This window comes from Stigmatopora argus, chromosome 8 (genome assembly GCF_051989625.1).
Source record: "Stigmatopora argus isolate UIUO_Sarg chromosome 8, RoL_Sarg_1.0, whole genome shotgun sequence".
Classification (NCBI taxonomy): Eukaryota; Metazoa; Chordata; class Actinopteri; order Syngnathiformes; family Syngnathidae; genus Stigmatopora; species Stigmatopora argus.
In genome coordinates, this window is record NC_135394.1 from 15,954,385 (window position 1) to 15,968,105 (window position 13,721).

General features: G+C 37.1%; 1 protein-coding gene and 1 long non-coding RNA gene across 2 annotated transcripts in view; one reads left to right on the forward strand and one right to left on the reverse strand.

The window, feature by feature from the left end:
- LOC144078550 (uncharacterized) overlaps positions 1-3,746 on the reverse strand; it is a 54,673-nt gene extending 50,927 nt beyond the window's left edge. Inside the window, exons 1-2 of the long non-coding RNA XR_013301241.1 lie at positions 3,614-3,746; positions 3,140-3,249 (exon numbers count right to left, since the gene is read on the reverse strand). This is a non-coding gene — a long non-coding RNA (uncharacterized LOC144078550). The remainder of the gene's footprint in view (positions 1-3,139; positions 3,250-3,613) is intronic.
- rorca (RAR-related orphan receptor C a) overlaps positions 1,409-13,721 on the forward strand; it is a 41,811-nt gene continuing 29,498 nt past the window's right edge. The window contains exons 1-2 of the mRNA XM_077606676.1: positions 1,409-1,511; positions 5,210-5,317. The gene's annotated coding sequence lies outside the window, so the exon portion shown is untranslated. The remainder of the gene's footprint in view (positions 1,512-5,209; positions 5,318-13,721) is intronic.

The following is a 13,721-nucleotide window of genomic DNA, read 5'->3' on the forward strand; positions in this document are numbered from 1 at the left end:
ACGCGGTGCATAGGTTAATATATTTTTTGATGCGCTACGCCGGGATGTAAGTACGGTGAATTGACGTGACGTGACGAGACTCCGAGACGAGTCTGTCTGTGCCGTGGCCTTTCCTCCTTCGATTTGTCGCTATATGATCGTCGTATAAGGGAACAAAATGGCGCGCTGGAAACAACAAATGGTCTTTATTCATGGGTAGGCACAAAAGTGCGAGAACCTGACCGACATGGCTTTCATTCGACGGGTAAATTAACATTTTTTGCACTAGAACATATAGGTCGCATTTTTAATAACGTAACACAGTAATATTTTTTGATAGCCTAAACAACACAACATAACATGTATAAATAAGCTTAGCCAAACTATGTTTTATTTTTTTTTAAATGGGTGACTTATATTCTGGAAAATACAGTATATAGGAGTTGTGTCAAATTGCTTCAGGACTGATGTCTACTAAGGGTGTTTAAAAATATAAATAAATAAAAATAAAAATATTCTGCGCAAATAGCGATTCAAAATCCGTCTGAAACAATCTTTGGACTTGTGTTTTGCTGGAAATAAATAATTTGGTGAGTGCACTATATTGAAAACGATATTTTAAAACCCTATTTTGAAAGCCCAACTTTGTAATCAACTCTTGTCTATCTATTTAAACCCAGTGTGTTTGTGAGTCATTGTCGGATCGTCTGCTTTGTTACTCCATGCCATGTTGCCATGTTCCTCGTTTTCTCCATGTCTTTCATGTGAAGTTCATTCATTCATTCATCTTCCATACCGCCCATCCCTGAAAGGGTTCCGGAGGGTGCTGGAGCCTAACCCGGCTGTCTTCGAGCAGAAGGCAGAGCACACCCTAGACAGGTCGCCAGTCAGTCAGAGGGCACAGAGAGAGACAAACGACCATCCGCACTCCCAATCATACCACCACCAGCGGGAATCGAGCCCAGGCCTGCACCAAAGTCAGCCGGGTGAACCTCTACACCACGAGGCGGCCCCCATGTCAGGTTTGATTTTGTGCTTTATTTCTACGTCCTTATTATTTTATGAATATTCCTTTGTTATGACACAAACCTTTTATTTCCCAAATTGAATAGCATTACATTTCAGCATACGTCTCCTACTAGCATCTATCATAAATAATTTACTCGGATGCGATTTATTCCTTTCTGATGGAAAAGCATTATAATTAAAAAACATTAGCTAGGCCTGCTTTCTGAAAGGCTATGAATCATTTTGACCACTGGGCTATTTCTCATTTAGTTCTGTATAATTCTGCAATTGGCGTTAGCGTGAAGTATTAGTTAGCATGTCTGCCTCGCAGTTACAGGTTCTGGGTTCGAATCTATTTGGAATCAATATGAGATTTTTCTATATTGTGTCACCTGAATCATCATATATCGTTTACTTCCAGATTTTTTTTCGCCAAAGGAATTGGCGGGCGGCACTCATGGATGTAAATCGGAACATTTTATTGGCAGTTCCACAAAATCACGTGACCCGGACTTAAATTCCAGGTAAAAATACGCGATCGCGATCCTAATAGTGACTCATCCCGCTCTATGATTTGTTGAATGTATGCATGTTATTTTAAATTGTCTATTTTTCACTTGTTAAAAAATGTGGGGTGCCTCGCAGTTTGGGGGTCGAGGGTTCGATCCCAGGTCAGTTGTCACTGTGTGGAGTTGGCATGTTGCGTGGGTTTTCTCCGGGTACTCCGGTTTCCTCCCACATCGCAAAAACATGCATGCTCGGCTAACTGGTTGAACACTCAAAATTGCCCCCAACTATGATTGGTTGTCCGTCTCCTTGTGTTCATAGTGAGCTGGGATAAACTCCAACACCCCCCGCGAACCTTGTGAGAAAAAATTAATGAAAAAATGTGTGCAGTGCTTGAAAATGTAATTTTTTGCATTAAGTAAATTATTGGTCTATATTTTGCTTATGAACAAATGTGGGGGGCCTCGCAGTTTGGGGGTCGAGCCCAGGTCAGTTGTCACTGTGTAGAGTTTGCATGTTGCGTGGGTTTTCTTCGGGTACTCCGGTTTCCTCCCACATCGCAAAAATGCTAGGCTAACTGGTTGAACACTCAAAATTGCCCCCAACTATGATTGGTTGTCCGTCATAGTTAGCTGGGATGACCTCCAACACTCCCCGCGAACCTTGTGAGGATAAGCACTTTGAAAAATGAATGAAAAAATGTTTGCAGTGCTTGAAAATTTAAGTTTTTGTGTTTGTGAGGTTTGCTATCGAAGTTGGCGTCGTGGCTATCTGCATTTGTACCTTGTTTCGGGTTTCTCAACCATTTTTAAATCCAAACGTGGGTAAAAAAGAATTGACACATGACTTGAAGTTTCATTTGTTGAAGTGTGTGCTGCATTTTATGAAAGTGTGTCAGTGTGTCAGGCCCAGCTTTGCTGATTAGCTTGAGTGGTAGCGCTGCGCCGTGACACCATCCGAGCTACGGATTAGCGCGACGTGGGGCGCCTAGAGATCGCAGGCCGATACGGCAAAGATGAGAAGGAAAGTTGAGACGGTGACCAGACGGTTTTTTTGGGGTGTGTTTCGAGGTGGGAGAGCAATTTCATGGGAGACAATTATGCTGGTTTTAATGCCTGGGAGAAAAAAATAGGTCAAACTGTCGCTTATCTCGTAATAGACGTCCAATCATTTTTAAATAAAAGGGACTTATGTTTTTGCTGGAAATAAACAATATGGTGACTACTTTATGTTGAAACGATATTTTAAAACCCAATTTTGAAAGCCCAACTTTGTAATCAATCCTTGTCTATCTATTTAAACCCAGTGTGTTTGTTAAAGGGAAACAGTGTTGTTTTAATCATGACAACGCAGTGGAAAGCTATGCAAAGTTTGACACTGAGTTTTTTGGGGGGTATTTAAAAACAAATTTGCATATTAGAAATGTATGTTATTGTCTATGTTTTCAATTAGAAAAAAAAATATTTTGTATTGTTATATATACATTTATAAGTGGATGCAATTTTTAGAAATGATAAATGATGGCATTTTTTAAGTGATAATAGTGTGTAGTACATTTTAATTGAATTTTTACGGACTAAAATCTACTTTATAGTAAATAAATTAGTGACTCGCGGCAACAATTGAGTAAGGAATAAACACTCACCTCAGAAAGTTTCACTTCAGTTGAATCAGGACATTTCAGCATAAAAGCCAGCTTTAAAATAAATGAAATATCCATTTCCTTCAACGCTATTCATGCAGGATTAAGTCATCCTAAAAAAAAAATTAAAAAAATTACAAAATCAATCACTTGAAAAATTTCTAACAATTAATGGGGTAAAAATTAGTGAATATGTGGCACCCTAATTGTAATTCTATGACAGTCCATTGTAAATGGAGATTCATATTTACAAAATACAGTTCCTAATACAGTCGTACCTCATTTGCATATAAAAAAAGCTTTCGTAACCTGAAAACTTCGTAGCTCGAAATAAAATAGATTAAAATAGATGATTAAAATACCTGTCCCTTTTGTCTCAAATAATCGAAATGTCTTTTCCCGGTAGCTCTCGCATTGGATTTGAGTCAATGGAAAAAGCGCAGGTGTAAATGTGTTTTCTCGCACTTGTTGACCTACCGTATGTATTTTGTGGTGCGGCGCACGTCTTGGTTTTCACGCGTCACCGCTGTCCTATTCGTGCCTCCATTCATCGTCTTTCTATACCCCGCACAATTACCAGCACGAAAACGACCGTGACCTGGGAAAAAAAAACATGTTCTTTGGTGGCGCATGCCGGAAAGCCAACGAGAAGCTGGGTTGTTGCCTTACCCGCGTTTTTATTTGGCTTTTAGACAATACAGACGTATATTGTTCCTTTAAAAGGTGAAGTAGATTGTGAAATTATGACCGCAGATTTAAAATTAGAATAGATTTGCTGTCAATCAATTTTGATAGTCTGGTAATATTGAAGATTAATTTTGGTTGACTTCTGTTTTGGGCTTTTTTTGTGGATTTTTGTTTCTCCTTGATGGCTATTGACGTGTCGGGGGAAACATTTTTATTATTTAAACTAAAAAAATTGGGGATTTTTTTTTCCTCTGAAAACATAAATCTCAATTGACAATTGGACAAATTGGTGTCCCACAAATTCAGATTTTTATCCCAATAAATGTTTAAAAGCTATTTTTAAAAATTCAATTACATTTCATTTTTAAATTTTTTTTTAGGTAAACTGATAAGTTGCTGTATAAAAGTATTTAATATTTTTCTAGTTTTGGGAGACCTGGGCTGACATAACAATTCAGTCAATTTGGTTGCCATTGACACTAACAGCTGTCCAATACATTTAAACCGGGAATAATCCTGTTTCAGTGCCGCTGTCCAATCAGGAGTGCAATCCGTTTTAAAGCTGACTTTAAAACTGAATTATAGTGATTTCCGTGGAAGTGAAAGTTTCTGAGGTGGCAGTTTACTCGTTACCCAACAGTTCCCATGAGTTACCTATTTAACTCTTAAATTATTGCAGATTTTTTTTGTTAAAACTCCCTGACAGGGCAAGCATTTAACGAATTGGCTGCCCTTGAAGGTAATAGACGTCTAATCAATTTTAACTAAGACTGCAATGTTCAGTTATTAAGCTGTTACTCGGATTGGTTCACGGGCCGCTTTAACGTCAACTTGATTTCACATGGGGCAGACCATTTTAGATATAATATTTAGATTTTTTTAAATAAATTGATTAAAAGAACTGGATTAAAAGCCCTGAATATTCAGTTTTTATAGATCTACAACAATGTTTATTTTAGCTTTTTATATATATTTTTAGATTTTACAAAATGATTTTTGCACTAAAAACAGAAAAATGGATTAAAAAATACAATTATTGATTTAAAAGAGGGAAAATCAGCAAATTTAATATACATCTATACTCTTCATTTTTATTTGATCCTAAAACAGAAAGCCGGCACTCATGATTTACTTTCTCGGGCCACACAAAATGATGCGGTGGGCCAGATTTGGCCCCCGGGCCGCCACTTTGACACATGTGATTTAACGAATTGGCTGCCCTTGACGGTGATAGACGTTTAATCAATTTTACCTTGGCCAAAAATGGCGTTGAAATAAGACAATGTTCAGCTATTAAGATGTGATAGACATTTTTTGCATGATTTGACTGAGCCAAAATAACATGTTTTTTTCTCTTAAATATATTTTTATGATCCTTTCTTTCAGATTCTGGCATTATTTCCTGTATACAAAATGAATTTGGAGTTCAAAAAAATCTTTTTCCAAACTTGAGTCCTGAAAAAGAGGGCGTCGTCTTATACTTGGGTCAATACGGTAAGTCAATTTCCTTTATACTTTATAATAGGTTGGATTGTGTTCACCCTATTGTCCCCCTGTATATTTTTTAAAATGTTTTTACCATGTGGTTCGAATATAATCAGACAAAAATGTTTTTCCCACATGTTAGAAAACTCGAGCCCATGTTTACAATTAACCGCACCGCAACACAATTCCATAACAATAGATTATCAGCTCATGTCCTCACGACAGCCTGTTTGTTTTGTTTCAAACGATAACAGTTCCTTCATTCTTCTTTCGTTTTACAACCAGTGACGCAAGTTCAACTCTCGCATAAAAAAAAATATATCCACAAATTCTAAGGTCTGGGAAATGTTGATAGTAAATCAAATGTTGGTGTAAATGTTCTTTCCATACTTGCGCGATGAGGACAAAGAGTACAAATGTGTAGCTGATATAATGAGGAACCTCAAAGTGGCGGCACTTTGTTGTCTTTGTGTGAGCGTCCGTAATCTATTTGCCGCGTTTATCTGCGGGTTTCGCAAGAGATCACAAGTTGCCCTCACAAGACGTGCTGGAATTACAATGTGACAGCCATGTTTTGTTTGGCTTCTGTTTTCATCATGCTGCTATTTTTCACCACATTGTACAAACGCAATTTCCCCCGTGTTTGCTTCTCTAGGCTTTTTAACCACTTTTTCTAAACAACTTTAACCATGGGTGGCAATCTAAAAATGCAGGGGATACGTTGCAAAACAAATACTCCGTTATCTACTTTTGAGCCATGTTTTTAAAACATTTTGGCCCATTTTGGAAAAACAATGTGAAATGGAAGGGGCTGACAGTGAATGATCATGTTTAGGTGGAAGTGAAAGTTTCTGAGGTGAGTTTATTCATACTTGACATAGTTTAGATGCCCATGAGCATCAATGCGAGCCAAATACAGTGGTACCTCGTCATACGACCGCTCATCATACAAAATTCTCGTCTTGCGGCGGAAATTTCGATCGAATAATTTGCCCGTCATGCGATCAAAATTTCGTGATGCGACCAAGCCAGGTCTTTTTTGCATATCTTTCGTGTATAACAATATCTACGAGCACGGAACGATTAATTCAGACGAGTTTCTCATACGACCAGGAAACGCACAACGCGCGGGCAAAAAGAGGGCTTTCTGGGTAATGAAGTATACTCGTGCACACAACACCCATAGGCAATGGCAACCTTTCTCAGAATAAAACTTCATTACCCACAATCAATACGTGGGTTAGCTCAACTATTGTATTTCCTGTTATTCTTTCTAAGGAAAGAAGCTCCCGCGATCGTTCTTTAAAGACTATTTCTCGTTGGCAAGTGGTCGTGCGTTATCCTATTGTGAGGACATTTAGTGCATCATTTTGGGAATATTTTGAAGGCAATACAACAGCAAACAGTCCATCGATAGCGAACGTGAGGGTGGAGGCGTGGCAAACCGCCAACCCGGAAAACGAAGGTAACAAAAGATTACAACAAAATTAGAATTCAGTTTTGTGTAAAGTTACATTAAACGTATGTTTGAGTGTCTGTATATATTAATCCAAGTTAATTTAAATTTGTTTGTTCCGTTTACGAGTGCGTTGTCGTGGAAAACAAACGTTTGGCTTCTGTTTTCATCATGCTGCAATTTTGCACCACATTGTACAAACGCAATTGCCCCCGTGTTTGCTTCTCTAGGCTTTTTAACCACTTTTTCTAAACAAAGTTTAACCGTGCGTGGCAATCTAAAAATGCAGGGGATACGTTGCAAAACAAATACTCCGTTATCTACTTTTGAGCCATGTTTTTAAAACACTTTGGCCCATTTTGGAAAAACAATGTGAAATGGAAGGTGCTGACAGTGAATGATCATGTTTAAGTGGAAGTGAAAGTTTCTGAGGTGAGAGTTTATTCATACTTGACAGTTTAGATGCCCATGAGCATCAATGCGAGCCAAATAGCATGAAAAATAAACACATTTTTTCATGAAAAACAACCCTTTCTAAGCAGAAATAAATTCGAAGTGTCCTTTATGTGCTTTTAACAACATTCCAAATAGGCGAATATGATTTAAATCTGATTAAAAGTGGTGAAATAATTGCATTTTTTTGCTTTTGAGTTTCCAGAAATTTATGTCCGTAACATTTCGGAAAATGCCCATGAGATATGTTTGCCTTGCAACCATAACCTTCATTTTTATTCTATTAGTCGGTATTATTAAATGAATCAAACACTTAAGACCACTAAATATATTTTCATACACATTTCAGCCTATTTAGGCTGAAATACATTTTTTAACAAATAAAATGAATTATACAGCATGTCAAAATCAGGCAAATTACCTTACCTAGCGTTCTTCCGGGCTTGTGTAGGTTTTTTCTGGGTATTACAGTTTCCTCCCACACCCCAAAAACATGCATGGTTGGCAGGTTGAACTCCAAATTGCACCTGTGAGCAGGAAGAGTTGTCATTTGTCTGTCTCCTGGTGCCCATACTTTGCTGGGATAGGCTCCAGCACCCCCGCAACCCCCGTGAGGAGAAGGAATAAAATAATTACATTAACTAGTTAGCTTTCACAACGTATCTACAGTCAATAGTACATAATCTGTATCTGCTAATGTAGCAATTAGCCACTCGCGACTAGCGCTAGCCTCGTGCTAATCGCAAATTAGCATGGTATTTAAACAAGAATGATAGTAAACTCCTCGAATCATAATCAACACTACTTTAACTCTGGTTATTATAAATGCTCACATACCTAACATATTTGAACACAATTTAGCTTTAAGGCTTAAACTATGCCTTGGTTATTATAGCTAAAAATGTCAACTATAGCTATTCACATTAAAATGAATGTGCATTCGCGACTAGCGCTAGCCTCGCGCTAATTAGCAAGTTTTTTAGACAAGAACAATAGTAAAACACCTCGAATCATATTCAACACTACTTTAACTCTGGTTACTATATATCCTCACCTACTTAACGTGTTAGAAGACAATTTAGCATTAAGGCTTAAACTATGCCTTAGTTATTGTAGCTCAAAATGTCGACTATAGCTATCCACATTAAAATGAATGTGCATTCACGACTAGCGCTAGCCTTGCGCTAATTAGCAAGTTTTTTTACAAGCACAAAACGTCAACTACAACAACTATTCACATTAACATGAAGCTGTATTTCTTTCCCCAAATAGCTAAACAACTCCCCAGACATACATATAAAGTATATAATTGTTATTTGATACGATTCTTACGTCACATTTCGAGCAGGTCGGCTCATTCGCGATGCTCACAGGACGAGCCTCAATGTGGAAAAGGCAGACGAGAGTCATGTCATGTTCATTGTTACCACCAGAGGGCATTGTAACCTCCCAATATATAAAAACAAATACTACAGCACTTTCAAAACAGACCTGCACAATGTCATTCTAATTAAACAAATCATGGAATCAGCAAAATTAAATCTGATACATTTTTCTCTTAGCATAAAAACACGAGTTCTTCCAATGCGATAAGTGCACTTAATACATTCCGTACTCTGGCCAACGCAATTTTCTCATTGGCCATGCGTTAATATGATAAAAAGCAAATATAATTCACCAAGAATGTTAAGGCTCCATGAATAATGACTTTATCAGATCCAATGCTAATGTTAATAATAGCGCTATTGTCCCTTTGTAAAGTAGTCCTTCAGTCTTGTTTTCTTTTAAAAACACGAACAAAATATTTTGTTGCACTCGGGTAAACTACATGGGGGTCTTATTTCATATAATGTCGCAAAATTAAATATTACCCTCAGAAATAATTAATGCATGCTTGTAATCCAATTTATTTGAGAAATCGACTTCGTGGGTAATAAAAGCAGCTTACCGAATGATTAATAGAGTATTTGCTACCTACGAGACCATAACAGCCAAGACAAATAGACTCAAGGACAGTTTTCTTCGCGAGATCTGTCACTATACTCGACTCAAGTTTATCTATTTATTTATTTATTATTATTTATTGATTATTTATCTGCCTGTCTGGTTGTTGTTGTTATTTGTGGACTTGTTGGTAAAGCTTTAAATGTCGTTATTATTGTATAATGACAATAAAAGCATTCAATTCAATACAATATTTGCCACCAAAAGACACGTTAAATGTATAAGATACGATTTTTGTGGGTGTTACGTAGCAGGGGAGGTGCAAATACAGGGGCCCCGCACGGGTGTTGTCATGGAACCGAGAGTTAGAAAGAGCAGATCCGCTTTCGGTATCATCGTCTTGATTGTTGAGACACCCGAGTGGTCCGCCAATTGTTTGCTTATCACAATTTTCACATCATTTTCAAGTATAATGTCGCTGAGTGTCTATTTCTCTAAAAGGAACATGTTTTACGGGCCGGTTTTTATTCCACGCGGGTGTTCAAACTGGTCCTAAAAGAAGTCAGGTTTCCATTATAAAGCCTGATTTGCACCAGGTGGCTTTAAAGTGTAGTCCACATGTGTCAAAGTGGCGGCCCAGGGGCCAAATCTGGCCCGCCGCACCATTTTGTGTGGCCCGGGAAAGTGAATCATGAGGGCCGACTTTCTGTTTTAGGATCAAATTAAAATGATAGATATAGATGTATATTATATTTCCTGAATTTCCCCCCTTTAAATCAATAATTTCACTTTTTAATCCATTTTTTTTCTTTTTTTTTAGTTAAAAAAATCATTTAGTAATATCTAAAAATATTTTCTGTTTTCCATTTTTATATCGAACATAATTAAAGAATTAAATAAATGATTTTCCCTCACTAAGAAGGTAAAGGTAATGTATATGAAATTTGCTGATTTTCTCCCTTTTAAATCAATAATTGTAATTTTTTAATCATTTTTTTCTGTGTTTTTAGTTCAAAAATCATTTTGTAAAATCTAAAAATATATTTTAAAAAAGCTATAATAAACATGGTTTTAGATCTATAAAAACGGAATATTCAGGGCTTTTAATCCAGTTCTTTTAATCCATTTATATTAAAAAAAATCTAAATATTATATCTAAAATGGTCCCGCCCACATAAAGTCGAGTTGACGTTAATGCGGCCCGCGAACCAACCCGAGTCTGACACCCTTGGTTTCGGGTTTTTTGGTTTTTGATAACGTTTTCGTGAAGGTTTTCAAAGTTAAGTTGGCGTTCTCCATTGAATTTCAATCAACCAATCAGACTCCATTTAAGTAAAAGTAGGCCAAAGCAGCTCTAACTTTTTTTTAATTTATTCACTTTGTCCAGACAGTTTCCTGTCCTTTACGAACTTCTGCGTCATTAACCGCTTTGCACATGATGATCCATAAATTACATTGGAACGTCTCTTATGAAAATACTTTTTTTTAAACGAAAAAGGACACTGGATGTCTACGTTTGTCATTTTGCTTCCTCGTTATCGGCAGATTCTCACAAACAAAACACAAAAATATGCCAATCGGGATATCCTTAATTTTGATAGTACTGAACGTGAGTATTTTTCTAGTACATTCTTGCTTTTATGCGGGTAAACAAAACAAGCTAAACGCGCTATGCCGTACTTTGGCTGTCAAATTCAGGACGTTTTGTACAGGGAAGACATTTTGGCAGAACGCCGCGTAACCCCGCCCATGCCGCTTTGTCCAAAAGTCAAACGATGTTGGCAATTATGCGGGTTTCTCGTCTAGCAGTGTGAAAATGAACCGCGTCAAACCAAGGAAAATGATGCATTGTATTTGGGTTCGAATCCAAAATGGCGAATTTTGGACTTTACTGGTGTTTTTGCACCCTTAGAAATTTGTCACTCAATTTGTGGACGTTTGAGAAATGTAAAAAATATGTCTTATTTTACTTTTCAGTCTTTCAAGGCTTCTTTGAAAAACATTTCATAGCGTTGACGGAAGGCTTTATTATTATTTCTCATTCAACGGCGCCGTCTGTCAATTGGTCATGCTGCATTGAATTACCCGAATACGGCGTGCGCGCCGCCACGTACGCGTTACGCCATTTATGTTGCGACCTTGTGACATTCTGTTGTTATTATTCCCAACGCATTTTCCTTTTATCTTTCTTCGAGATCTTTGCAACAAAATACAGCATAGAAAAACAAAAAAAATGGCGTCTTTACCAAGCACGGACATTCAGGCTTTCTCATTGGATCCAGTTGACGGCGATAGGTGTCCAATTTATGTAAACTGGGAGGCCTGGCAGTGAAGGGTCGTCATTCATTTGTATTCATTTTCTCAGACGCTGAGAGGTCGCGGAGGGTGCTGGAGCCTTTTTCCACTTAACTATTGGTACCAGGAGAGGGATATCCTGAGTTTTTTGGCCAGCCAATCACAGAGCAGAATGGCACTGGCAACCAATCACAATCATAGCTAAGAGAAATTTAGTGTTCAACCAGCTAGCCTAGCATGCATGTTTTTGGGATGTGGGAGGAAACCAGGTTACCCGGAGAAAACCCAGGCAAGAACGTGCAAACTGGATATGTTCAGGACCGACCTGGGATCGAACCCTCGACCCCAGAACTGTGAGGCCGACCCGGTAATCGCTGGGCATCGTTCAGTGTAAGCAAAACTTTCTGAGGTGAGGGTTTATTCGGGGATCTCACAGGCTTTTGTTGAGAGTGATGCAGATCTAATCCATTTGAACTCGGTTGCATTAGATTAGATTAGATTAGATGGGATTAGATTAGATAACTTTATTCATTCCGTAACATTCAACTGATGTAACATTATTCTCTGTCGCAGTAGCAAGAGGGTGAGAATACAGACACAGGAAAAGACATTTTAGACAGAAATAAATAGCTAATAAATAAGTAAATAAATAAGCGTGTTGCATTAAAAATATACATATATATAGTATATATATACTTTTTTTTAATGCAACACGCTTATTTATTTACTTATTTATTAGCTATTTATTTCTGTCTAAAATGTATTTTCCTGTGTACATATATATATATATATATATATATATATATATATATATATATATATATATGTATATATGTGTGTGTGTGATTTTATTCAGGAATCTTATTGGTGCCATTGACAAGGTTAGAAATCAAAGAGTTATATAGATCTAATCCATTTGAACTTGGTTGCATTAGATTAGATGAGATGAGATTAGATTAGATAACTATTCATCCCGTAACATTCAACTGATTTAACATTATTCACTGTCGCATTTGTATATATGTATATATATATATATATATATATATATATATATATATATATATATATATATATATATATATGTACATATACATATATACACATATATATATATGTTTATATATATACATATATATATGTTTATATATATACATATATACATATATATATATATATATTTATATATATACATATATATACATACATACATACATATATATACACATATATATATATATATATATATATATATATATATATATATATATATATATATATATTCGTCTCTCCTAGTCCAAATGGATTGGACATCTATCGCCGCCAGTTGAAAGTGAATGATATTAAGTTGTTACTATGGTGGTTATTTCCATTTTTCTCTGTCAATGATATCATCAATTATGAAAAATATAACACAATATAATCCCATTTAGGGTTTTCCACTCATTTGACACCAAATCTCTGAAAAATAGCTAAAAAAAGATGTCATTTTGTGCGCATCACACTGACATTATGAACTCCTGTGAGTAATACAATTCCCGGCTCGATAGCCATGAGTCACAGAACTCTATCTTCTCTTATTTATTATTCCTCTAACATGCTTTTCCTTTCCCCCCTGTTTATCTCATAAACATAATCTCTGCGGTAATCTCTTTGGAATCCCGGAGTAGATTAATGTTCATTCCTGCATTCTCGCGTCCAGATTCCCGTCACCATAAAAACGAGGGAATGCGACCGAGTTGTTGGGACGAGCAGGAATGTTGCTAAATGTCATTTTTAATTGGATTCCCACTCGTTTAAATCTGCGGGTAAAAAAAACGTGACATGGGGAGGACGGTCGTTCTTTCTTTGATCTCTGTTAGCAACAGCTGCTGTGGGAGGACGACAATTTGCCGAAGGACATGAAGGACAGGATGTGTCACATTTACAATCACCTTGCCTGTATATGACTTCACCATGGGGGGGGGGGGTCGGGGCTTCAGGTGATATGGGGTTATGTCTTTGTGATATGGCAACAGATTTAAAATTCACGGTTCACCATAAGTTTGGTGTGTTTCGCTCGGTGGAGAAGTGTTTAGCCCCTCCGCTTCGCAGCTCTGAGATCGAGGGTTCAATACCCAGTTCCGTTCTCATCGTGCCTGTGTTGGTTGTCTCTGATTTCCTCTCGTATCACCAAAATATCCATGCTAGGCTAATGGTATGCTAAATCGTCCCTGGGTATTTTGTGTGGTTCACTCGGTGGAGAAGTGGTTAGCACCTCCGCTT